Here is a 25,582-nt window from a genome sequence, read left to right as displayed (position 1 = left end):
AATATTTGTTTGCTTAAGTAATCTCTATCCCCAATGTGGGACTTGAACTCATGCCCCCAAGACCAAGAGTCACATGCTCTTCCAACAGAGCCAGCCAGGCACCTTCACTAATTGTTTAAAAAATTTTTCTGTATCATTATTTATTTTTGTGTCTGCCTGTTCTGTCAGTTATGAGGACCGAATTAGGATCTCTAATTATGACTGTTTATATGTTCATGTTTCTTCTTCTGATTCTATCAATTTTCCCAAGCATTCTAAAACTTATTTGGTGCATACATACTAAAAAAAAAGTTTTTTTCTTTCTTAATGAATTGATCTCTTTATCTTTATCAAATGTCCCTTTTTATTTCAGGTGACTCTGTCTTTAAGTCTTTGATATTAACATAGTGATGAAAACTTTTTTATGATTGTTATATAAATGGTAGATTGTTTTCCATCTTTTTAATTTCAACCTCTTTGTCTATTTTAAATAGCATATATTTGGGATTTGTTTTTATTCAGTGTAACAATTTAATTGGAGTGTTTAGTCCATTTACACTTAATGTAATTGATAATATGGTTGGATTTAAGCCTAACAGCTTGCTCTTTGTAACTGCTTATCTTATACGCTTTTTGCTTTTTTGCTGCCTTCTTTGGATTGAGCATATTTTAGCATTCTATTTTATTTCCTCTCTTGGCTTTTTATATATGCCCAATACACCTTGAATTTGTATTCTATCACTTCATCTACAGTGTAAAACAAAACAAAACAAAACCCTTTGGAATCTAACTTTGAGACTCAGCCCTGGACAGAGTGAAGTAGTAATCTGATTGAAAATGTGTGGCTGAGAACCAGAAGCTTACTTAAAGCCCATGTTTTGCAGGAGTGTTAGGGAGCTCCAGGAACTTCTATGAAAAATGTTCTCAGAATATTTAAACAACCGGTAGATTCTGGTCTAGTCAGGATCCATTTGCTGTGACTTTTTGCATTATCCAGAAAACAGCTGAAAGTAAATCTTTTGTGGTTTTCATAGTTAAGTGGCCACATTTAGAATACTTGATGCCCATCATTATTGGGCATCCACTAGAACCACAATGTCGGTGGGTGGGTGAAGGGGAAGTGGGTAGGTGGGGTGCGTGGGGTGTTTAGGGCCGTTTTTTCTCCTAAGCATGCTTGTGATACGCTCACTCCATTTACTGTTTCCACATGATTTGTTACTAAATTGGCCTCTGTCAAGATTGTCTTTTGGGAATTGTTCAAGTTTTCTTCTGCCAGCCATCCCCCCCCCCCCCCCCCCCCCCCCCGGCCCCAGCCATTCCCCCAAGTCTGCACTTGCGTTTGCCCCTGGCTCAGAGAGAGATGGGGTTGAACAGATATGATCACTGCAGGGTCTGTTGGGGTCATTCTCCCCTAGTTGGCTGGGCTCTGGCGGTGTATACCTGTTGCACCCTGTACTGGCCGCCTGCCATGCTCTGGCCTGCGGAGTACAGGTGTGCGCACCTTCTACATGGCAGTGGCGACGGAACGACGCGCCCTGAGTGTCCCGCCTTTTAGTCTTTTCTGCAGCTCATCCACCCACCGCCCTGATCCGATGGAGCCCCGGAGCAGGATGCGGGCCCCGCTCCTTTTCCTCCACGAGCCCGGACGCTCCCACGGGGAAGCTTCACAGCAGTACTCCCCAGCTGTCCCACGCAGAGCTGAGGCAGGTGGCCCTCGGGGCTGTCCCTAGGAAGCACCTTAGGCGGCCGGAGGGGAGCGCAGCCAGGGTTTTTCGGTTGCCTCCTTCCTGTCCATTGGCGTCGGGCGTGGGTGGGCCGGCTGGATCAGGGTGGGGGGCGGCGGGGGAGCGAGCAGGGGCGGTGGGCGGGGGGGGGGGTGGTGCACCGCGCGGAGGAGAGAGCTGCCAGAGCTGCGGCCCGAGCGCGGAGGGAGGAGCGCCAGGAGGAAGAGGCCGAGCCGGGAGAGCCCCCGCCCCGGGAGGAAGGGGAGGAGGCCGGGTGTTTCCTGGCGCATTCCCGGCCCGCCCGAGTGACTCACTCAGCCTGGAAACTCCCAGGGCCCGTCCGGGACCCCCGAGCCGCCGCCGCCGCTGACCCAGGTGAGGAAGGCTGCTGCCCCCGCCCAGCTCCATAAACCCTGTGAGGTCCAGGCGGCCCTCGGAACCGAGTCGGGCATTGCGGCGGCGGTGCCCGGCCGGGGCCCCGTGGGCGGCCAGGACTTGGTTCTCCGCGGCGCGGCCTCCCCGGCGGCGCGGCCTCCCGGGATCGCTTTGGCCCACGGACGCCTGTTTCCGTGCCTTCGAACCCCCAGTTCCAGCGCATCCCGGTCTATGCGCCCTTCGAAACCCTCACATTCCCGGCCCCAGCGCGCTCCGGCCCCTGAGTCCTCATCCAGCGCCCCGGCCCCTGCGCCCCGGCATTCCGGATCCCGACCCCCCCCCCCCCCCCCGCACGTGGCAGAGCTCAGTGGAGAGGGTATATTGGTGTTTTGTAGTTATTGTTGGAAAGTAAGGCGCAGACAGCTTGCAGTGAGATCGTGCGGCGAGACCTGAATCAGTTTTTGCTCATTTTGTGCCCCTATCTGAGGGAAGGAGACACTGGCCAAGCGAAACCATTTTGCAGAATCTTGGAGACGAGTTTTAGGCTTTGTTAAGGCGCGGGGATTGTTACGTGGGCTGCGCTGTTCCTACAGCCATACTGAGTGTATTTTAAGTATGAAATACGTGCGCTTAGTTTGCAGCACATTGTGGGTGTGAGAAAAAGGGTGAGAGGGTAATTTGGGAATGGGGTTTAAGGAGCGTTTTTTAAGCTGAGAGGCGTCCAGACCATGTCCACTTTAGTGTTATGTCTAAACAGTACAGATAGCAATTGCTATTAAACCTAGTGTTGGATGATCTGTGCTTCTGTGGGCGACTGAGACTTTGTAGTGTTTCTTTTCTAGTAGTAGAGGGTACTGTGTGCCACATTGGACGGTTTTTACTGCTTTGTGAGCCCAGTGGTATTTCTTGGCCTTTTTCTAATATTATTTCTTCAATGATTAGTGATTGAAGTAGCATTGATACCTGGTACTGTAGATCAGATTGCTGTGCTTGACCCCTCGTCACCAACTCTTTGGTGATTGTGCCAGAAAATCCTGTCCAGGTTCATCAGCCAGAGGTGGCAGTTTCTGATGCTGTGTGCTGGAATGCCTGAACCATTGAGGGTCCCACCCATGCTGTCCCTTATCCCTGCAGGTTGTTAGTGGTTTTCCGTGTGAAATGTAGATGTGCAGGCACAGAGCTGAAAAGAAATCACATTTTAAATAAACGGGGGACACAGCAAGTATGCATTTGTAGGAATTCAATAGGAATTTGGTGCTGTTTCATTCTCTGCTGCCTTTTCCCCCCTAGAGCATCATCTCTGTGACAGAGGCAAATAGAATTGTGGTGGAATACATTTCCTGTGTTAATACATATATACATGTGTTTGTGTGCTGATAGGTCGCTCAAAGAAAATTTTCCTTTATTTTGGTATGTGTGTTTATTTAGATTTATTTTTAAATTTACATGCAGTAAAGTTATCTTTTTGGTGTATGGTTCAATGAGTTTTGACAAATGCATAGTCATATGACTCCCATCACAATCAAGATACAGAGCAGTTCTGTCACCCGCCAAATTCCTTCAACTGTCTTTTTGTAGGCAGCCCTTCCTCCCATTTTCAACTCCCGGCAACCACTGAGTTGTTGTCCATTGTTACAGTTTTGCTTTTTCCAGAATGTCGTATATGGTCTTTGAGTCTGGCTTATTAGTTCACTTAGCACGATGAATTTGAGATTAATCCATTTGCTAGTTTATCCCCAAGGGGTAAAGACATGAAGGTTTGAAAAGTGTACGTTTAGGATACAGCCTGAGAGATTCAAGCAGTATTTAAAAAATTTTTCTTTAATGCTTATTTATTTTTGAGAGAGAGAGAGAGAGAGACCGAGCTCGAGCAGGGAAGGGGCAGAGAGAGAGAGGGAGAAACAGAATCCAAAGGAGGTTCTAGGCTCTGAGCTGTCAGCATGGAGCCTGATGCGGCACTCGAACTCATAAACCGCGAGATCATGACCTGAGCTGAAGTCAGACGCTCAACTGACTGAGCCACCCAGGCGGCCTCAAGTAATATATTTTTTTAAATTTACATCCAAATTAGTTGGCATATAGTGCAACAATGATTTCAGGAGTAGATTCCTTAATGCCCCTTACTCATTTAGCCCATCCCCCTCCAACAACCCCTCCAGTAACCCTCTGTTCTCCATATTTAAGAGTCTCTTATGTTTTGTCCCCCTCCCTGTTTTTATATTATTTTTGCTTCCCTTCCCTTGTGTTCATCTGTTCTGTGTCTTAAAGTCCTCATATGAATGAAGTCATATGATATTTGTCTTTCTCTGACTGACTAATTTCACTTAGCATAATACCCTCCAGTTCCATCCACGTAGTCGCAAATGGCAAGCTTTCATTCTTTTTGATTACTGAGCAATACTACATTGTATGTATACGTGTGTATACACACGTTGTGTATGTACACAACCACATCTTCTTTATCCATTCATCCATTGATGGGCATTTGGGCTCTTTCCATACCTTGGCTATGGTGATAATGCTGCTATAAACATTAGGGTGTATATGTCCCTTTGAACAGCACACCTGTATCCCTTGGATAAATACCTAGTAGTGCAATTGCTGGGTCATAAGGTAGTTCTATTTTTAGTCTTTTGAGGAACCTCCACACTTTTCCAGAGTGGCTGCACTAGCTTGCATTCCCACTAACAATGCAAAAGAGATCCTCCTTATCTGCATCCTCGCCAACATCTGTTGTTGCCCGAGTTGTTAATGTTAGCCATGCTGACAGGTAGGTGTAAGGTGGTGTCTCATTGTGGTTTTGATTTGTATTTCCCTAATGATGAGTGATGTTGAGCATTTTTTCATGTGTCTTCTTGCCACTTGGATGTCTTCTCTGGAGAAGTGTCTATTCATGTCTTTTGCCCGTTTCTTCACTGGATTCTTTGTTTTTTGGGTGTTGAGTTTGATTAGTTCTTTATAGATTTTGGATACTAACCCTTTATCTGATATGTCATTTGCAATATCTTCTCCCATTCTGTCAGTTGCCTTTTAGTTTGGCTAATGGTTTCCTTTGCTGTGCAGAAGCTTTTTAGTTTGATAAGATCTCAGTCATTCATTTTTGCTTTTGTTTCCCTTGCTTCTGGAGACATGTTGAGTAAGAAGTTGCTGTGGCCAAGATCAAAGAGGTTTTTGCCTGCTTTCTCCTCAAGGATTTTGATGGCTTCCTGTCTTACATTGAGGTCTTTCATCCATTTTGAGTTTATTTTTGTGTATGGTGTAAGAAAGTGGTCCAGGTTCATTCTGCATGTCGCTGTCCAGTTTTCCCAGCACCACTTGCTGAAGAGACTGTCTTTATTCCATTGGATATTCTTTCTTGCTTTGTCAAAGATTAGTTGCCCATATGTTTGTGGGTCCATTCCTGGGTTCTCTATTCTGTTCCATTGATCTGAATGTCTGTTCTTGTGCCAGTACCATACTGTCTCTTGATGATTATAGCTTGTAGTATAGCTTGAAGTCCGGGATTGTGATACCTCCTGCTTTGGTTTTCTTTTTCAAGATTGCGTTGGCTATTCGGGGTCTTTTCTGGTTCCATACAAATTTTACGATTATTTGTTCCAGCTCTTTGAAGAACGCTGGTATTATTTTGATAGAGATTGCATTGAATATGTAGATTGCTTTGGGTAGTATCGATATTTTAATAATATTTGTTCTTCCTATCCAGGAGCCTGGAATCTTTTTCCTTTGTGTGTGTGTGTGTGTTTGTGTGTGTGTGTGTCTTCTTCAATTTCTTCATAAGCTTTCTATAGTTTCAGTGTATAGATTTTTCACCTCTTTGGTTAGATTTATTCCTAGGTATTTTATGGGTTTTGGTGCAACTGTAAATGGGATCGATTCCTTGATTTCTCTTTCTGTCGCTTCATTGTTGGTGTATAGGAATGCAACCGATTTCTGTGCATTGATTTTATATCCTGCAGCTTTGCTGAATTCATGAATCGGTTCTAGCAGTTTTTTGGTGGAATATTTTGGGTTTCATCTGTGAAGAGTGAAAGTTTGACTTCCTCCTGGCTGATCTGGATGCCTTTTATTTCTTTGTGTTGTCTGATTGCAGAGACTAAGACTTCCAGTACTGTGTTGAATAACAGTGGCGAGAGTGGACATCCCTGTCTTGTTCCTGACCTTAGGGGGAAAGCTCTCAGTTTTTCCCCATTGAGGATGATATTAGCATTGGGTCGTTCAAATATGGCTTTTATGATCTTGAGGTATGATCCTTCTGTCCCTACTTTCTTGAGGGTTTTTATCAAGAAAGAATGCTGTATTTTGTCAAATGCTTTCTCTGCATCTGTTGAGAAGATCATACGGTTCTTGTCTTTCTTTTATTGATGTGATGAATCATGTTGTTTTGTGGATATTGAGCCAGCCAGCCCTGCATCCCAGGTATAAATCCCACTTGGTCGTGGTGAATAATATTTTTAATGTATTGTTGGATCCGGTTGGCTAATATCTTGTGGAGGATTTTTGCATCCATGTTCACCAGGGAAATTTGTCTATAGTTCTCCTTTTTAGTGGGGTCTCTGTCTGGTTTTGGAATCAGGGTAATGCTGGCTTCAGAGACAGAGTTTGGAAGTTTTCCTTCCATTTCTATTTTTTGGAGAAGTTTCAAGAGAATAGGTGTTAACTCTTCCTTAAATATTTGGTAGAATTCCCCTGGAAAGCCATCTGGCCCTGGAGTCTTGTTTTTTGGCAGATTTTTTATTACTAATTCGATTTCCTTACTGGTTATGGGTCTTTTCAAATTTTCTATTTCTTCCTGTTTCAGCTTTGGTAGTGTATATGTTTCTACGAATTTGTCCATTTCTTCCAGATTGCCCATTTTGTTGGCATATAACTGCTCATAATATTCTCTCATTGTTTTTATTTCTGTTGTGTTGGTTGTGATTTCTCCTCTTTCATGCTTGATTTTACTTATTTGGGTCCTTTCCTTTTTTTAACTTGATCAAACTGGCTAGTGGTTTATCAATTTTGCTAATTCTTTCAAAGAACCAGCTTCTGGTTTCATTGATCTGTTCTACTGTTGTTTTTTTTTTGTTTGTTTCAATAGCATTAATTTCTGCTCTAATCTTTATTATTTCCTGTCTTCTGCTGATCTTGGGTTTTATTTGCTGTTCTTTTCCAGCTCTTTAAGGCATAAGGTTAGGTCATGTATCTGAGATCTTTCTTCCTTCTTTAGGAAAGCCTGGATTGCTATATACTTTCCTCTTATGACCGCTTTTGCTGCATCCCAGAGGTTTTGGGTTGTGGTGTTATCATTTTCATTGGCTTCCATGAACTTTTTAATTTCCTCTTTAACTTCTTGGTTTGCGCATTCATTCTTCACTAGGGTGTTCTTTAGTCTCCAAGTATTTGTTACCTTTCCAAATTTTTTCTTGTGGTTGATTTCGAGTTTCATAGCGTTGTGGTCTGAAAATATGCACGGTATAATCTTGAGTAATATTTTTAAGTCATGAAAAGAATGATAAAACTTCCAGTTACTAGAAAATTGAAACCATACAGAACTTTGTGTGTGTGTGTGTATATATACAAATATATATATTATACATAACATATATAATACATATATTTTAAGTTTACTTATTTATTTTGAGAGAGAGAGTGTGCAAGCAGGGAAGGGGCAGAGAGAGCGGGAGAGAGAGAATCCCAAGCAGGCTTTGTGCTATCAGTGCAGAGCCCAATGCGGGGCTTGATCCCTTGAACCATGAGTTCATGACCTAAGCCAAAACCAAGAGTCGGACACTTAACTGACTGAGCGACCCAGGCACCCCCAGAACTATATATATTAAAAGTGAAATTTCCTCAGTACTTCTGTGGTACTATATAGCCTTTTCTGTACATACGCATAGTTTTTGTTTTTTTGTGTGTGTTCTTTTGGTAACATAATGAGATTATATTGCATATATCACTGTACCTATCCATTTGATGATTTTGGCTCATTTAAAGATCTTGGAGATATTTATATGTTGGCATACACAGTGTATATACACAAATTTTCCTTCATTCCTTTTTAATATCTGTATAGTGTTCCATAACATGGACATATTATAATTTATATAATCAGCTTCTTATTAATTGACATTGTTGTTTCACATTTGTTACCACCATAGTCAATACTTTTGTTTCTATCTTTGTGCACATACTCAGGCTTATCATTCTGGAAGTGAGTTTGGGTTTAAATAATACCTTGAGTACCTATGCTCCAGCAATGTTCTAAGCCAGGGTTATTTTTCCTATAAAGGTCCAGAGAGTGAATATTTATCACAACTACCTCATTCCACTGTTGTAACATCAAAGCGGCATAGACAATATATAATGAGAGTGTGGCTGTGTTTCAATAAAAGTTTAATTACAGAAACACCAGTGTGGCTAACTCTAGTTCTGGGTACTTTACATACTACGTATCCTTGCAGCCCTCAAATGTAGGTGCAGTTATTAGGCCCACTTTATGGATGAGAAAATTGACAAAGAGAAATGAAGTATGTGTCCAAGGTTATGTGCCTGGTAAGTAGCAGAGCCAGCATCTGACTGCATACATCAAGTTGAAAATGAGAAAGAAGCTGCCCCAAATACCTTCCCCAAAATGTTAGATCCTAGGACCTGACCCTCACACACACTTACTGAATCACTCGTTTATGATTCTTTTAAGGCAATATGCTTACTCAGCACTCCAGGAGCACTTGCCTTCCCACTCCTCAGATGGGCCAGTGTTCCCTTTGTCCCTCTCACTGTGTGACTGTGTCCTGGCTTTTGATTTGTGTTTCACTAGCATCACCTTATAGAGAGGTCAGCTCAGTGTCTGGGACCACCCAGCTACCCAGTGGTAGGAAAGACAGACTTGAGCAGGTGAGATCAAGCTGGGTCCTGGCAAGTCTGCTGCTTTGAGTTGTTGATGTCTGCTCCAATATCATTACATGAGCCCAGGTGGGCACATTGGTTGGCCTGCCTTGACTCATTTTCCTTCTTTGGAGTCATGGGGAAAGTGCCTATTAGATTGTTACGAAGATCAAATGAGATAGTACAGGAAAAATTCTGTAGAAGGGACAGCTACTATTAGTGCTATGTTTTCTAAAGCTTTTATATTAGAAAAAAATTTATTTTATAAAAGTGTGAAGTTTTAAGTAACTAACCTATCTCCTCTACTTTTATTGTTTTTGCAACCAAAATTTAGCCAGCTCTTAGCAGCCCCAGGTATAGTATGGATTAATTACATCTACATAATGTAAGAACTTTAATTTAGGCATTTCAGTAAGGACAGAAAAAGAAAAAAAGGCATAGAAGTTGGCAGGGAAAATGAAACTGTCCCTTATTTGCAGATGACATGATGATCTGTACAGAAAATCCAAGGCATCTATGAGAAAACTATTAGGACTAGTAAGTGAGATTAGCAAGGTCACAAAATGCAAAGTCAATACATGTAAGTCAATCATTCTGTATACTAGCAACATACGATTAGAAAGTGACATTTTAAAATACCATATTCAGGGGCACCTGAGTGGCTCAGTCGGTTGAGCAACCGACTCTTGGTTCAGCTAAGGTCATAATTCCAGGGTTGTGGGATTGAGCCCTTCTGGGCTCTGCGCTGAACGTGGAGGCTGCTCGAGATTCTCTCTCTCCCCACCTTGTATTCTCTGTCTCTAAAAATAAACATAAAAAATAAAATAAAATACCATTTTCAGTAGTTTAAAAAAAATCGAATACTTAGATATAAATCTAAAAACACAGGAACTGTATCCTGAAAATGACAAAATGCTGATGAGTGAAACAAAGATGATGTAAATAAATGGAGAAGCATACTATGGTCCTGAGTTGGAACACTCAACATGGTAAAGATGTCAGTTCTCTTCAAATTGATGCATAAATTTAACACAAGTCCAGTAAGATATCTCAGCGAAAAAATATTTTAAACAGGTTATTGAGGTATAATGTACATAATTTATTTACTTTAAGCATACAGTGATTTATAGTAGATTTACAGGGTTGTGTAGCCATCACCATAATCCGGTTTTAAAACATACTTTTCACTCCAGTAAGATTCCACGTGATCTTTTATAATCCCCATTTCTAACCCAGCTCTAGCTAATTGCTAATTTACTTTGTCTTCTATAGAGTTGCTTTTTCTGATCATTTAACACAAATGGAAGTATACAGTTTGTAGTTTTTATGTGTGGCTTCTTTCACTTAAAATACTGTTTTTGGAAGTTCATTTCTGTTGTAGCATGTATCAGTATTTCATTCCTTTTTAGTACATTTATATTGTTATGTAACCATCACCACTATTCATCTCCAGAACTTTTTCATCATCTCAAACGGAAACTCTGTGCCCATTAAACAAAAACTCCTCATTCCTACATTTCCCTAACACCTGGCAACCACCATTCTACTATCTGTCTGTGAACTTGACTATTCCAGATATCTATATAAGTGCGATAATATAATATTTGTCCTTTTTTTTCTGGCTTATTTCACTTAGTAAGGCCATCCACTTTTATCATGTATTAGAATTTAATTCCTTTTTAAGGTTGAATAATATTTCCTTGTATGTATATACCATATTTTCTTTGTCCATTCATCTGTTGATGAACATTTAGGTTGTTTCCACCTTTGTCTGTTGTAGAATGCTGCTATGAACATGGATATACAGATACCTCTTTGAGATCCTGTTTTCAATTCTTTTGGGTATATCCCCAGAAATAGAATTGCTGGATTGTATGGTAATTCAATGTTTAGTTTTTTTTAGGAATTGCTATACTGTTTAACACAGCAGCTGCACCAGCATTCCCATCAGCAATGTACAAGGGTTCCAGTTTCTTCACAACCACACTAACACTTGTTATTTTCTGGTTTGTTGGTTTGTTTTTAAACAAATATTTTTTGTATGTTTTACATTTTATTTATTTTTGAGAGAGAGAGAGAGACAGAGCAGAAGTCGGGGAGAGGCAGAGGGAGAGGGAGACACAGAATCTGAAGCAGGCTCCAGGCTCTGAGCTGTCAGCACAGGGCCCGACGTGGGGCTCAAACTCTTGAACCGTGAGATCATGACCCGAGCTGAAGTCATAATGCTTAACCGACTGAGCCATCCAGGCACCCCATGTTGGTTTGTTTGTTTTGATAACCATCCTAATGGGTGTGAAAGTGCATCACATTCTGATTTGGATTTGTATTTCTCTAGTGATTAGTAATGTTGAGCATCTTTTCATGTAGTTATTTGCCATTTATATATCCTTGGAGAAATGTCTGTTCGAGTCATTTGTACATTTTTAAATTACGTTTGTCTTTCTGCTGTTGAGTTGTGGTAATTCTTTATATATTTTAGATGTGAATCTCTCATCAAATAATCATTTGCAAATATTTTCTCCCATCCTGTGGGTTGTCTTTTCACCACTGACAGAATCCTTGGGTGCATATACTAGTTTTTAACTTTCATGTCTAATTTATCTATATTTTCTTTGTGGTCAGTCTTTTGGTACATATCTAAGAAATCCTTGCCAAATCCAGTGTTATGAAGCTTTTCCTAATATATTTCCTTCTTAAGAGTTTTTTTTAGTTTTAGCTTTTATGTTTAGGTTTTTTATTTATTTGAGTTAGCTTTATATATAGTGTAAGGTAATGGCCCAGGTTAATTATTTTGCATGTAAATATCCAGTTTCCCCAGCACCATTTGTTAAAAAGACTGTCCTTTTCGGGGTGCCTGGGTGGCTCCGTCGGTTAAGTGACCGACTTCAATTCAGGTCATGATCTTGCGGTTTGTGAGTTCAAGCCCCACGTCAGGCTCTGTGCTAATAGCTCAGAGCCTGAAACCTGCTTCAGATTCTTTGTCTCTCTCTCTCTCTCTCTCTCTCTCTCTCTCTGCCCTTCCCCCACTCATGCTCTGTCTCTCCTTCCTTCAAAAATAAATAAACATTAAAAAAAAAAAAAGACTGCCCTTTTCCCATGGAATGGTCTGGACACCCTTGTTGAAAATCATTTGACTGCATATGCAAGGGTTTATTTCTAGTACTATTCTGTTTCACTAGTCAGTGTGTCAGTCTTTATGCCAGTGCCACATTGTTTTATTATTGTTGCTTCATAGTAAGTTTTGAATTCAGGAAGTGTGATACCTCTGACTTTGCTGTTCTTGTTCAAAATCATTTGGCTCCTCTGGGTACCTTGTAACTCTATATTAATTTGGGGGTGTGATTTTCTATTTTTGCAAAAAATGCTGGTGGTATTTTGAAAGAGATTACATCAAACCTGTAGATGGCTTTGGGTTATATTGTCATCTTAGCAATATGAGGTTTTCTAAACCATGAACATAGAATGTATTTATTTGTATCCATGAACATGGAATATACTTATTACTTTCAGCACTGTTTTGTGTTGTATGAATCTTTCACCTCCTTATTCTTAAATATGTATTTTTCTTTCCTTTTTTAAATTTTATTTTAATTCCACTGTAGTTAGCATACAATATAATTAACATATAGTGTAATATTAGTTTCAGGTGTACATATAGTGATTCAACAAATTTCTACGTTACTCAGTGCTCATCATGGTAAGTGTACTATTATTAATCCTTTCATGTGTTTCACCCACCTCCCCTCTGGTAATCATCAGTTTGTTCTATATAGTTAAGTGTCTGTTACATGGTTTGTCTATCTTTTCCTTGATCATTTGTTTTGTTTCTTAAATTCCACACAAGAAATTGTATGGTATTTGTCTTTCTCTGCCTGACCGATTTCACTTAACATTATATCCTCTAGATCCATCCATGTTGTTGCAAATGGCAAGATTTCATTCTTTTTTTATGGCTGAGTACTATTGCATTCTATGTATATATCACATCTTCTTTATCCATTCATCTATTCATGAGTGGCTTCCATAATTTGGAGGTGTAAATAATGTTTGCAATAAACATAGGGTTGCATATATCTTTTCGAATTAGCGTTTTCCTATTCTTTGGATAAATACCCAGTAGTGGGATTACTGGATGATAGAGTAATACTATTTTTAGTTTTAAAGAACCTCCATATTGTTTTCCAGAGTGGTTGCACCAGTTTGCCTTCCAGCAACAGTACCCAAGGGTTCCTCTTTCTCCACATCCTAACCAACACTTGTTTCTTGTGTTTTTTTATTTTAGCCATTTGGATGGGTGTGACGTGATATCTCATTATAGTTTCGATTTGCATTTCCCTGTTGGTGAGTGATGTGTCTGTTGGCCATCTGGATGTCTTTGGAGAAATGTCTGTTCATGTCTTCTCATTTCTTTTCTTTCTTTCTTTCTTTCTTTCTTTCTTTCTTTCTTTCTTTCTTTCTTTCTTTTTCCCTTTTTTTTTGAAAGAGAGAGCATGTAAGCAGGGGAGAGGGGTAAGGGAGAGAGAGAAAAGCTTAAGCTCAGTCACACAACCCTGGGATCATGACCTGAGTTGAAATCAAGAGTCAGGCGCTCAACCAACTGAGCCTACCCAGTGTTGCAGGGAGTATGGCCGGAGTCGCAAAAGATGAGTCCGCAAAGTGCAGTTAAGTGAAGGTCCTCATACTCAAGTCGGATTGAGGCCCCGAATCCAGAATGAAGCTTCTTTTTATTAGGATAATTGCTAAAGACTATGTGCATAAAGTCAGCTAAGCAAGTGTGTTAATCAATCTAATGGTTAAGCTTTTCAAGGTTGAATTTCGAGTTAATTGGTTTCTATAACACTAGGAAGGGTCCAGTGTTAAGGAAGATCCGGCCGTGGACAATGTTAATGGCTCTAGGCGTTCCTTATAAGCCTAACTGCAGCTGCATTCAGCTGTGTAAATATGTCCTAAGGCCTTGCACCTTCTCCAGGCCTTCCCTTTTGAAGTCTTTTCCTTTGATGCTTCTTTCCTGCATCTCCCACAACCCAGGCTCATTTCTTAATTGGATTATTTAGTTTTTGGGTGTTGAGTTGTATCAGTTCTTTATATATTTTGGATACCAATCCTGTACTGGATATGTCATTTGCAGATAGCTTCTCCCATTCCATGGGTTGCCTTCAGCTATGTTAATTGTTTCCTTTGCTGTCAGAAGCTTTTTATTTTGATGTAGTCCCAATAGCTGATTTTTGCTTTAAGTTACCTTGCGTCAGGAGACATTTCTAGAAAAATGTTGATGTGGCCAATGTCAGAGAAATTACTGCCATGCTCTTTTCTAGGATTTTTTGGTTTCATGTCTCACATTTAATTCTTTAATCCATTTTGAGTTTAATTTTGTATATGGTATAAGAAAGTGGTCCAGTTTCATTCTTCTGCTTGTGGCTGACCAGTTTTCCTAACACCATTTGTTGAAAAGACTGTCTTTTTTCATTGCATTTTCTTTTCTGCTTTATCAAAGATTAGTTGACCATGTAGTTGCGGGTTTACTTCTAGGTTGTCTCTTCTGTTTCATTGTTCTGTGTCTGTTTTTGTGCCAGTACCATACTGTTTTGATCACTACAGCTTTGTATATGTATAACTTGAAGCCTGGATCTGTGATACTTCAGCATTGCTTTTCTTTTTCAAAATTTAGGGTCTTTTGTGGTTCCATACAAATTTTAGGGTTTTTTGTTCTAGTTCTGTGAAAAGTGTGGTTGGTATTTGGATAGGAATTCCATTAAATCTAGATTGCTTTGGGTAGTATAGGCATTGATACAATTTTTATTCTTCCAATACATGAGCACTGAATGTCTCTCCATTTCTTTGTGTCATCTTCCTTTCTTTGATCAGTGTTTTATAGTTTTCAGAGTACAGGTCTTTCACCTCCTTGGTTAGGTTTATTCCCAGGTATCTTGTTATTTTTGGTGCATTTGTAAATGGGATTGTTGCTTTAATTTCCCTTTTTTTTTTTAATGTATAGAAATGCAACAGATTTCTGCACATTGATTACTTGTATCCTGCGACTTTACCAAATACCTTTATGAGTTCTAGTAGCTTTTTGGTAGAGTTGTCCAGGTTTTCTAAATACAGTATCATGTCATCTGCAAATAGTGAAAGTTTTACTTCTTCCTTACCAGTTTGGATGCCTTTTATTTCTTTTTGTTGTCTAATTGCTATGGCTAGGACTTCTAGTGCTATATTGAATGAAAGTGATGAGAGTGGACATCCTTGTCTTTTTCATGGTCTTAGGGGAAAAGCTCTCAGTTTTTTCCCATTGAACTCTCAGTTTTTCATGTAAGGCTTTTATTAAGTTGAGGTATGTTCCTCCTAACTCTACTTTGTTGAGAGGTGTTTTTTTGTTGTTTTTTGTTTTGTTTTGTTTTGTTTACCATGAATGTATGTTTTACTTTGTTAAATGCTTTTCCTTCATCTTTTGAAAAGATCATATGGTTTTTTTATCCTTCCTCCTGTTGATGTGAAGTATCACATTGATTGATTTGCAAATATTGAACTACCCTTGCATCCTGGGAATAAATCCCACTTGATAATGGTGAATGATTTTTTTAATCTATTGTTAGATTCAATTTGCTAGTATTTTGCTGAGGATTTTTGCATCTATGTTCCAGAGATACTGGCCTGTAATTCTCTTTTTTTTTTTTAGTGCTATCTGGTTTTGGTATCTGGGTATTGCTGGCCTCATAGAATGAATTTGGAAGTTTTCCTTTCTCTTCTGTATTTTGGAATAGCTTGAGAAGAATAGGTATTAACTTTTCTTTTTTTTTAACGTTTATTTATTTTTGAGACAGAGAGGGACAGAGCATGAACAGGGGAGGGGCAGAGAGAGGGGGAGACACAGAATCTGAAACAGGCTCCAGGCTCTGAGCTGTCAGCACAGAGCCTGACGCAGGGCTCGAACTCACGGACCGTGAGATCATGACCTGAGCCGAAGTCGGACGCTTAACCGACCGAGTCACCCAGGCGCCCCAGTATTAACTTTTTAAATGTTTGGTAGAATTCTCCTGTGAAGCTTTCTGGTCCTGGATTTTCATTTGTTGCAAGTTTTTTGATTAATGATTCAGTTTCATTGCTGATAATCAGTCTGTTCAAATTTTCTGTTTCTCCTGCTTCAGTTTTTGGAAGTTATATGTTTCTAGGAATTTATCCATTACTTGTAGGTTGTCCAGTTTATTGGCCTGTAGTTTTTCATAATACTGTCTTAGAGTCATTTGTATTTCTATGATGTCAGTTGTTATTTCTCCTTTTTCATTGGTGATTTTGTTTGAGTTCTCCCTCTCTCTCTGTTTTATGAATCTGGTTGGAGGTTTATCAATTTTGTTGATTTCTTTCAAAGAATCAGCTCCTGGTTTCATTGATGTGTTCTATTGCTTTTTTAGTTTCTACACCATTTATTTCTGCTCTGATCTATTATTTCCTCCCTTCTGCTGGTTTGGGGGTTTGCTTATTGTTCTTTTTCTAGCTCTTTTATGTATAAGGTTGCATTGTTTGAGATTCTTCTTGCTTCTTGAGGCATACCTGTATTGCTATAAACTTCCCTCTTAGAGCTACTTTTGCAGCATCCCAAAGATTTTGGATCATTGAGTTTTCATTTTCATTTGTCTCCAGGTATTTTTTTTTATTTCCTCTTTGATTTCCAGGTTGACCCATTCATTGTTTAGTACCATGCTTTCAACCTCAATATATTTGTGCTCTCCAGATTTTTTCTTGTGGTTGATAGCATTGTGGTCAGAAAAGAGGTATGGTATGACTGATCTTTATGAATTTGTTGAGATTTGTTTTGTGATCTAATATATGATCTGTTCTGGAGAATGTTCTGTGTGTACTTGAAAAGAATGTGTGACCTAGTGTTTTAGGATGGAATGTTCTGAATATATCTGTTAAATCCATCTGGTCCATTGTGTCAGTCAAAGACACTGTTTCCTTGTTGATTTTCTGTTTTAGTAATGTGTCTGTTGATGTAAGTGGGGCATTAAAGTCCCTCACTATTAGTGAATTGCTACCGATTAGTTCCTTTATGTTTATTATTAACTTTTTTCTGTATTTGAGTGCTTTCCTGTTGATTGCATAAGTATTACAATTGTTCTATCTTCTTGTTGGATTGTCCACTTTATTACCATATAGTGTCCTTCCTTGTCTCTTGTCACAATCTTTGTTTTATTTATTTTTGTTTTTTATTTTAATGTTCATTTTGAGAGAGTTTGCAGGTGCTTGTGCGAACAGGGGAAGGACAGAGAGAGAGAGTGAGAGAATCCCAAGCAAGCTCCTGGAGCTTGGAGCATGATGTAGGGCTCGATCCCACAACTGTGAGATCAGCAACCCGAGTTGATACCAGAGTCAGCTGCTCAACTGATTGAGCCACCCAAGCACCCCTACAGTCTTTGTTTAAAGTCTGTTTTGTTTGATATAAGTATTGTTATCCTGGTTTGCTTTTCACTTTTTTTGCATGATAATGCTTCTCCATCTCTTCCCTTTTAGTCTGCATATGTCTTTAGGTCAAGGAAGCATATAGATGGGTTTTGCTTTTTTGTTTTATTCATTTGTATCTTTTGATTGAAGTGTTTAGTCCATTTGCATTCAAAATAATTATCGGTAAGTATGTATTTATTGCCATTTTGTTACTTGTTTTGTGCTTGTTCTTGTAGTTCTTTGTTCCTTTCTTCTCTTGCTTTCTTTCATGGTTTGCTGGCTTTCTTTAGTCATATACTTGGATTCTTTTCTCTTTATCTTTTGCATATCCATTACTGGTTTTTGATATGTGGTTATCATTAGGTTTATATGTAACATCTTATGTATATAGTAGTCTATATTAAGTTGATGGTTGCTTATGTCAGAACTCACTATTTGTGCCTTTTCCCCTAACATTTTAGGTGTATGGTATCATACTTCACATCCTTTTAGTTTGTGAGTCTCTTGACTGAGTTGTATAGGTATACTAAATTTTACTGCTTTTGTGCTTCCTACTTTTCTTACTCCTACTTATGGTCTTTTCTTTCCACTCAAGAGTGGAACATTTCTTGTAGGGCTGGTTTAGTGGTGATGAATTCCTTTAACTTTTGTTTGTCTGGGAAACTATCTGTCCTTCTGTTCTGAATGATAGTCTGACTGGATAGAGTATTCTTGATTGTGGGCTTTTTCTTCCAGCATTTAAATATATCATGCTACTCCCTTCTGGCCTGCAAAGTTTCTCCTGAAAAGTCCACTTATAGCTTTATGGTAACTATCTTCTTTTCTTTTGCTGCCTTTAAGTTTTTTCTTTATAACTACTGTTTGCCATTTAAATTACTGTATGTCTTAGGGTAGGTTCCCTTGGGTTGATTTTGTTGGTAGCTGTCTGTGCCTCCTAGATCTAGATTTCTGTTTTCTTCACCAGATTTAGGAAGTTTTCAGCTATTATTTCTTGACATAAATTTTTCTATTCTTTCTCTTTTCCTTTTGGGATCCCTATGATGAGAATGCTATTACACTTGATGATGTCACTGAATTCCCTTAGTCTGTTCTTATTTTTTATTGTTTTTCTCTCTCCTGTTCATCATGATTGCTTTTCATTACTGTGTCCTACAGGTCAGTGATCCATAGTTCTGTTTGCTCTCATATACTGTTTGTTCCCTTTAGTGTATTTTTAATTTCATTTATTGAGTTCTTCGTCTCTAATTGGTTCTTTTTTGTTTTCTGTTTTTTTGAGGACCTCCTTGAAGTCCTCCATTCTTTACTCAAGTCTAGTAAGTATCTTTATGACCATTATTTAATTTTTTTAATATTTGAGAGAGAGAGAGAGAGAGAGAGAGAGAGAGAACATGAGTGGGGGAGGGGCAGAGAGCAAGATGGAGACACAGAATCCCAAGCAGGCTCCAGGCTCTGAGCTGTCAACACAGAGCCCGACGTGGGGCTCGAACTCACAAACTGTGAGATCATGACCTAAGCCGAAGCTGGATGCTCAACTGACTGAGGCAGCCAGGTGCCCCAGTCACCATTGTTTTAAATTCTTTATAAGACATATTACTTATCTCCATTTTGTTTGGGTCTCTTGCTGTGATTTTTCCTGTTCTTTCATTTGGGACATATTTCTTTGTCTCCTCATTTTGTCTAACTTTCTGTGTCTATTTCTATGTGTTAGGAAAGTCAGCTCTGTCTCCTGCTCCTGAAAATAGTAGCCTTATGAAGAAGAGGTTCTGAAGTGCCCTACAGGACAGTATCCCCTGTTCATCAGAATGTCACATTTCAGGGGTATCCTCTTTGTGTTGCATGTGCCCTACTGTTGTGGCTGAGCTGATTTGCCTTCAATCCAGTCATGTGCAGTGGCTTTCTTTGCCTGTTGTGGTCAAGATTTGGTTCCTTTGTTGTTAGTGTGTTATTCTGGGGCTGTCTTGGTCTTTTTTTTTTTTTTTTTTTTAAGTTTATTTGTTTATTTTGAGAGAGAGAGAGAGAGAGAGTGCAGGGGAGGGACAGAGAGAGGAGAGAGAAAGAGAATCCTAAGCAGGCTCTGCACTGCCAGCACAGAGCCTGACAAGGGGCTCAAACTCAAGAATCATGAGATCATGACCTGAGCCAAAACCAAGACTTGGACACTTAACCGATTGTGCCACCCAGTCACTCCAGGGCTGTCTTGGTCTTGAGTCAGTTCAGGCATTTGCCAGAGCTGCAGTAGCACTGAACTAAAGGTTGCTTTCCCTGTATTGTCTCCTGAAGATCTTTCATTAGTAGGTAGGGCCTGCAGTCAGACCAGATGTCTTCTCCTAGCCTACTGCTGGGACCACTGTCTGACTGGTTGTGTGCCTAGGCAGAGGCACTTTGAAGTGGTGTTGGCCTGTGTTGGGGCTGCTTGCCTACTCTTAGACTTGTGACACCTCTTTGGGTGAGCTCCAACCAAGAGTGTAGTGGATGGGGCAGTCCCCAGGAGAATGCGTAGGTTGGGCTCACAGTGCCTACAAGGTCCATGCTGGTCCATTGTAGGAAGGCACCTGCTGCTCCTTGGGAAAACTAGGCTGGTGGGTTTGGTGATGATGGGTCCACAGAAGTGCTTGGGGGTAGGGGTGGGGCATACTGTTAGCAAGGTAGGTAGAGAGTGTGGGAGAGCACTGGTTCTCAAAGGTGTGCTTGTATTATATCTATGCTGGTGAGTTGGGAGGGTGGAGAATGGCACCCACCAGCTCCTTTGTTCCTAGAGAAGTCTCCCAAAGATCCCTGCCCTTCCAGGTTATGTTCCAATATTAGTAAATAAATCTCCTTCCTGTATTCCCCAGGCATTTTTCAAAATGTTGCTTCTCTCTTGTATCTCAGGGGGACTGTTTGTTGTACATTGCTTGAAGGATGGGGACTCAGTTTTCTATTGCCCTCAGGCTCTCCCAGAGCTGACTGAGCTCACTGGTTTTTAAGGTTTCTGGTGTGATTGTAAGAACTTGGAGAATTAGGCTCCTCTGGTTTTGAAACTGAATGTTATGGGGATTCATATATCCTGTGTGGGAGCCTTGTGTGGGGTTCTGCTCCTTTCACCTTTCCATGCTCATGGTGTACCTCTGTCCTGAGGACAGTTCTGTGGGTCCATTTGGCTCCCGACCATGTCTTCCCCCTTCCTACTTTCTTTTCTGCAGCCTCTTCTCTACATTTAGCTGTAGAGGGTCTATTCTGCCAGTTTTCAGGTTGTTTTTTGGGTCATTTACACTGATGTGGGTGTTATCTAGTTGTACCCACTGGACAAGGTAAGTTTGGGTTCTTCCTACTCCACCATCTTCCCTAGAAGTCCCTTTTTAAAATTTTGATGCTATTGTAAATAGAATAAATAGAATGTTTTCTTTATATCTCTTTTTGGTTGTTAATTGCGACATAAAGAAATACAGCTGATTTTAATGTGTTGCTTTAGTATCTTGCAGTTTTGCTAAATCATTTATTAGCTCTAACTTTTTTTATTTTTATTTATTTTTCTAATTTTTTTTAATATTTATTTATTTTTGAGACAGAGACAGAGCATGAATGGGGGAGGGTCAGAGAGAGAGAGGGAGACACAGAGTCTGAAGCAGGCTCCAGGCTCTGAGCTGTCAACACAGAGCCCGACGCGGGGCTCGAACTCAAGACCGTGAGATCATGACCTGAGCCAAAGTCGGAAGCTCAACCGACTGAGCCACCCAGGTGCCCCTTAATGTTTTTTTTTTTTAATACTGAGGATGTACTGCATATAAAATTATATTCTCTGAAGTTTCATGTGTTATAAAGCTGTGTTGTTGGGTGCGTATGTGTTCATGATTGTTAAATCTTGCTGAGAGATTGGCCCTTTCATCATGTGTTTAGTATCAAATTTTATCAAGTGTATTTTGTTTCATATTTAATATTAGTAAAGCTACTTTTTGCCTACTTTTGGTTTCTCTTTACATAGTGTGTCTTTCTCTATTCGTTTAGTTTCACCTATTTTTATCTTTGGATTAAAATGTGTCTCTCATAGCATATAATTGGTTCATTTAAAAAAATTTATTAGGTCAATGTCTGCTTTAGGATTGCTTAGTCCATTTACATTTAATGTAAGTACTTATATGGGAGGGTTTATATCTGTCATTTTGTTGTTTGTCTTCCTTATATCTTATATCTGGAGAATATCTGGTCACAAGTTGGGGCCTTAAGCACAGGAACTCTGCAGGAGATTGTGGAGAACCTAGGGCCGTGAGTGGGGCATAAACATGTCAGCTCTGGCCTAATTTCAGGTTATCTAATAGGATTTCAGAACATTTCAGTGATAAGATTTGCATTTGTATGAATTTTCTGCGTTGAAAGCCTCTTAGAACATGGTCTCAAGGAAATAGGGATGTGCTTTTTGTCTCTGGTGTGCATTTGTATTGTTAGCAGAAGCTTATTGAGCATTCATTTAACTGGTTGGTCCCTACCCAACATTATCATGACTGCCTCATCTTCTGTGCATGGCTGTGGGATAGAAATGATGGACCTTAAATGTGGCTTTCAGAATTTTTAGTCGTGAGTATGACGTATGGACAGTAATTACTACTGTGACCTAGAAACAGCATATTTGTGATTTGTATTTATGTCTCAGGTATTCCACTAGCCAAACTTGTTAAGCCCAGTTCTTTGCTCTCCCTTGGGTTCATTTTACTCCACCTGGGAGAAGAACCAATGCTTAGAGAGCAGTGAGTTCCATCTTGGATTCTGATTCCATAGCCAGAATTTTGTGCCCAGAGCTAGCATGGTCATTCCTGGTGCCCATGTTGTCTTGGCCAGGGCAGTGGGGATGGGTGTTTATTCATCTTTCAAGATACTTGTCCAAAGAAGGTACGCTTTGCTCTGAAGAACCTTCTGGCCTCAAGTCAGAAGTAGTGATGAGTATTTGCATTGTATTTAAATCCCTGACCCTCTCAAGCTGTTTACTTTAAATAATTTTCTTCTTTTTCCACAAATCCTGCCTAGAAGGACCAGGCTTCGCAAAACCAGTGAGCTCTAAAACGACATGGACTCTTGATTCCTTGGGGTAAGCTGTCCCCAGAGATCACTGAATAACTTAAGTGTGTTAAATCAAGCAGACTTACGCATGTGTGTGATAATTTCATTGACTCTGGAAAGTCAGTCTTGCTGCTGCTCTGGAGACCACACTCATAAGGTTTTTGTACACACAGTTGTAGTTTTTCCTTTGTTTTGATGGGCATGGGGGTGCGGGTCTTAGGATTCTCCAGATAAACAGAGCCAATAGAGAGAAGGAGAGGAATTTATCTTAAGGAATTGGCTCACAGGATTATGGAGGCTGGCAAGTCTGAATTTGCAGTAGGCTGGCTGGAGATGCAGGGAAGAGGTGATTTGGCAGCATGAGTCCAAAGGCAGTCTGGAGGCAGAATTCCTTACTCTTTGGAGGACCTCAGTCCTCTTATGTTTTCTCTTACAGCTATCAACTGATTAGATGATGTTCACCTACAGGGTGGAGGGTAATGTGCTTTACTCAAAGTCTGCTGATGTAAATGTTAATCACATCTAAAAAATACCTTGACAGGGAAATACAAATCAAAACCACACTCAGATATCACCTCACACCAGTCAGAGTGGCTAAAATGAACAAATCAGGAGACTATAGATGGTGGCGAGGATGTTGAGAAATAAGAACCCTCTTGCACTGTTGGTGGGAATGCAAACTGGTGCAGCCACTCTGGAAAACAGTGTGGAGGTTCCTCAAAAAATTAAAAATAGATCTACCCTATGACCCAGCAATAGCACTGCTAGGAATTTATCCGAGGGATACAGGAGTGCTGATACATAGGGCACTTGTACCCCAATGTTTATAGCAGCACTTTCAACAATAGCCAAATTATGGAAAGAGCCTAAATGCCCATCAACTGATGAATGGGTAAAGAAATTGTGATTTATATACACAATGGAATACTACATGGCAATGAGAAAGAATGAAATATGGCCTTTTGTAGCAATGTGGATGGAACTGGAGAGTGTGATGCTAAGTGAAATAAGTCATAGAGAGAAAGACAGATACCATATGTTTTCACTCTTATGTGGATCCTGAGAAACTTAACAGAAGACCGTGGGGGAGGGGAAGAAAAAAAAAAGAGGTTAGAGAGGGAGGGAGCCAAAGCATAAGAGACTCTTAAAAACTGAGAACAAACTGAGGGTTGATGGGGGGTGGGAGGGAGGGGAGGGTGGGTGATGGGTATTGAGGAGGGCACCTGTTGGAATGAGCACTGGGTGTTGTATGGAAACCAACTTGACAATAAATTTCATATTAAAAAAAAAAATACCTTGATAGTAACATCTAGGTTGCATTTGAACCCAAACTAGGTAATACCATAGAATAGCCAATTTATCACATGAAGTTAACCATCACATTTTTTCCATTTAATTAATTAATTATATTAATTTTTAAAAACTAATTTTCATTTAGTTTTTATTTTGTGTTTTAATAACTTGAAGTTTAGATAATTGCCTCTTCCAACAAAGCTTGGCTGAGTACGTACTGAAGGGTAAGTCCATGCAAAGGGTGGTCATGGGTACAGGGAGGTCCTTGCCTTCTGGAACTGCCAGCTGTGTGAAGGGAGAGTCAACACTTCCCACCTGCCCTCTACCAGGAAAGGGGAGCACATCCTTTCACGTGTCACTTTTAGACCTTGCACATGAGCTGTGGGAGGCTGTAACCCTCTTCATGTCCATATATAGCACCCCCCAACACACACCAGGATTGCCCAGAATGGGGTGAGCCTACTTGTGGATGCCTCTGCCAGGGTGGCTGAGGATTGGGGTATTTGCCAGTTGCCACGGGGGATGTGGCTTCCTTTCTCCTCTCTGTGACCCTGTGCTGAGTTCCCTATGTATCATTTGTATTCTAGTCACACATTTTGGGCTTAGACCATAGAGTTCTGTAGAATTAGTTGTGATTCTGGAAGGGCTTTTGAGAAGCTTTTGGAACTCTCTGTTGCCCCAATTCTGCCCCAGGTCAAGGCAGGAAAGGAGATATGCTGTATTGTCTGATCTCTAGGGTGTGACTCAGTCTTGGGGTCCCCCCGACAGACTGGGGTAGGGGTGGCCCTGGGCACTGTGGCCATGCACACCCTTCCTGCAGACTATGAATGTGAAAGTCTCAAGGTCCCTCTGAATTCTCCCTTCTTATATAGGTCATGTGCATTCCTACAGTTACCCGAGATGATGTTTTTGAGAGTATGCTTAGAACTCTGCCTCAGGAGGGGCGCCTGGGTGGCTCAGTGGGTTAAGCGTCTGACTCTTGATTTTGACTCAGTTTATGATCTCACACTTTGTGAGTTTGAGCCCCACATCAGGCTTTGTGCTGGTGGTGTGGAGCCTGCTTGAGATTCTATCTTTTCCTCTCTGCCCTTCCCCTGGTTCATGCTTTCTCTCTTTCTCTTACAAAAATAAAATACACTTAAAAAAAAAAAAAAGAATTCTGCATCAGGAGCTTCTTGATTTCATTTAGAGTAATTGGGGAGCATGTCCCCACTAGACAGCCCTGCCAGCTTTCCCAGAAGGTCCTGTTATCAACTACATGAGGAGGGGACATGCATGCCTGAAGACCAAGTCATCTCCTGCAAATTCCTTAGCTGGCCAACTCAGCCAAGGTCTGTCCAGGCCAAGCTTAAGAACTAGTTGGTTCCTTGGCACAAAAACAGACACTCAGATCAATGGAACAGAATAAAGAACCCAGGAATGGACCCACAAACATATGTCCAATAATCTTTGACAAAGCAGGAAAGACTATCCAATGAAATAAAGACAGTCTCTTCAGCAAGTGGTGCTGGGAAAACTGGACAGTAACATGCAGAAAAATGAACCATACACCATACACAAAAATAAGCTCAAAATGGATGGAAGATCTCAGTGCAAGAGAGAAAGCCATCAAAATCCTCGGAGGAGAAAGCAGGCAAAAACCTCTTTGATCTTGACCGCAGCAACTCCTTACTCAGCACATCTCCAGAGGCAAGGGAAACAAGCAAAAATGAACTATTGGGACCCCATCAAAATAAAAAGCTTCTGCACAGTGAAGGAAACAATCAGCAAAACTAAAAGGCAACCAACAGAATGGGAGAAGATATTTGCAAACGACATATCAGATAAAGGGTTAATATCCAAAATCTATAAAGAATTTATCAAACTCAACACCC

At 40.4% G+C, this 25,582-nt stretch overlaps 1 protein-coding gene across 1 annotated transcript in view; it reads left to right on the top strand.

Moving 5' to 3' along the window:
- Positions 1 to 1,922: 1,922 nt before the first annotated feature.
- CYFIP1 (cytoplasmic FMR1 interacting protein 1) overlaps positions 1,923 to 25,582 on the top strand; it is a 131,892-nt gene continuing 108,232 nt past the window's right edge. Inside the window, exon 1 of the mRNA XM_027067854.2 lies at positions 1,923 to 2,078. The gene's annotated coding sequence lies outside the window, so the exon portion shown is untranslated. The remainder of the gene's footprint in view (positions 2,079 to 25,582) is intronic.

This window comes from Acinonyx jubatus, chromosome B3 (assembly GCF_027475565.1).
Source record: "Acinonyx jubatus isolate Ajub_Pintada_27869175 chromosome B3, VMU_Ajub_asm_v1.0, whole genome shotgun sequence".
Taxonomy (NCBI): domain Eukaryota; kingdom Metazoa; phylum Chordata; class Mammalia; order Carnivora; family Felidae; genus Acinonyx; species Acinonyx jubatus.
Note: the sequence above shows the minus strand (reverse complement) of the source record. Positions and strands in the feature narration are given on the sequence as shown.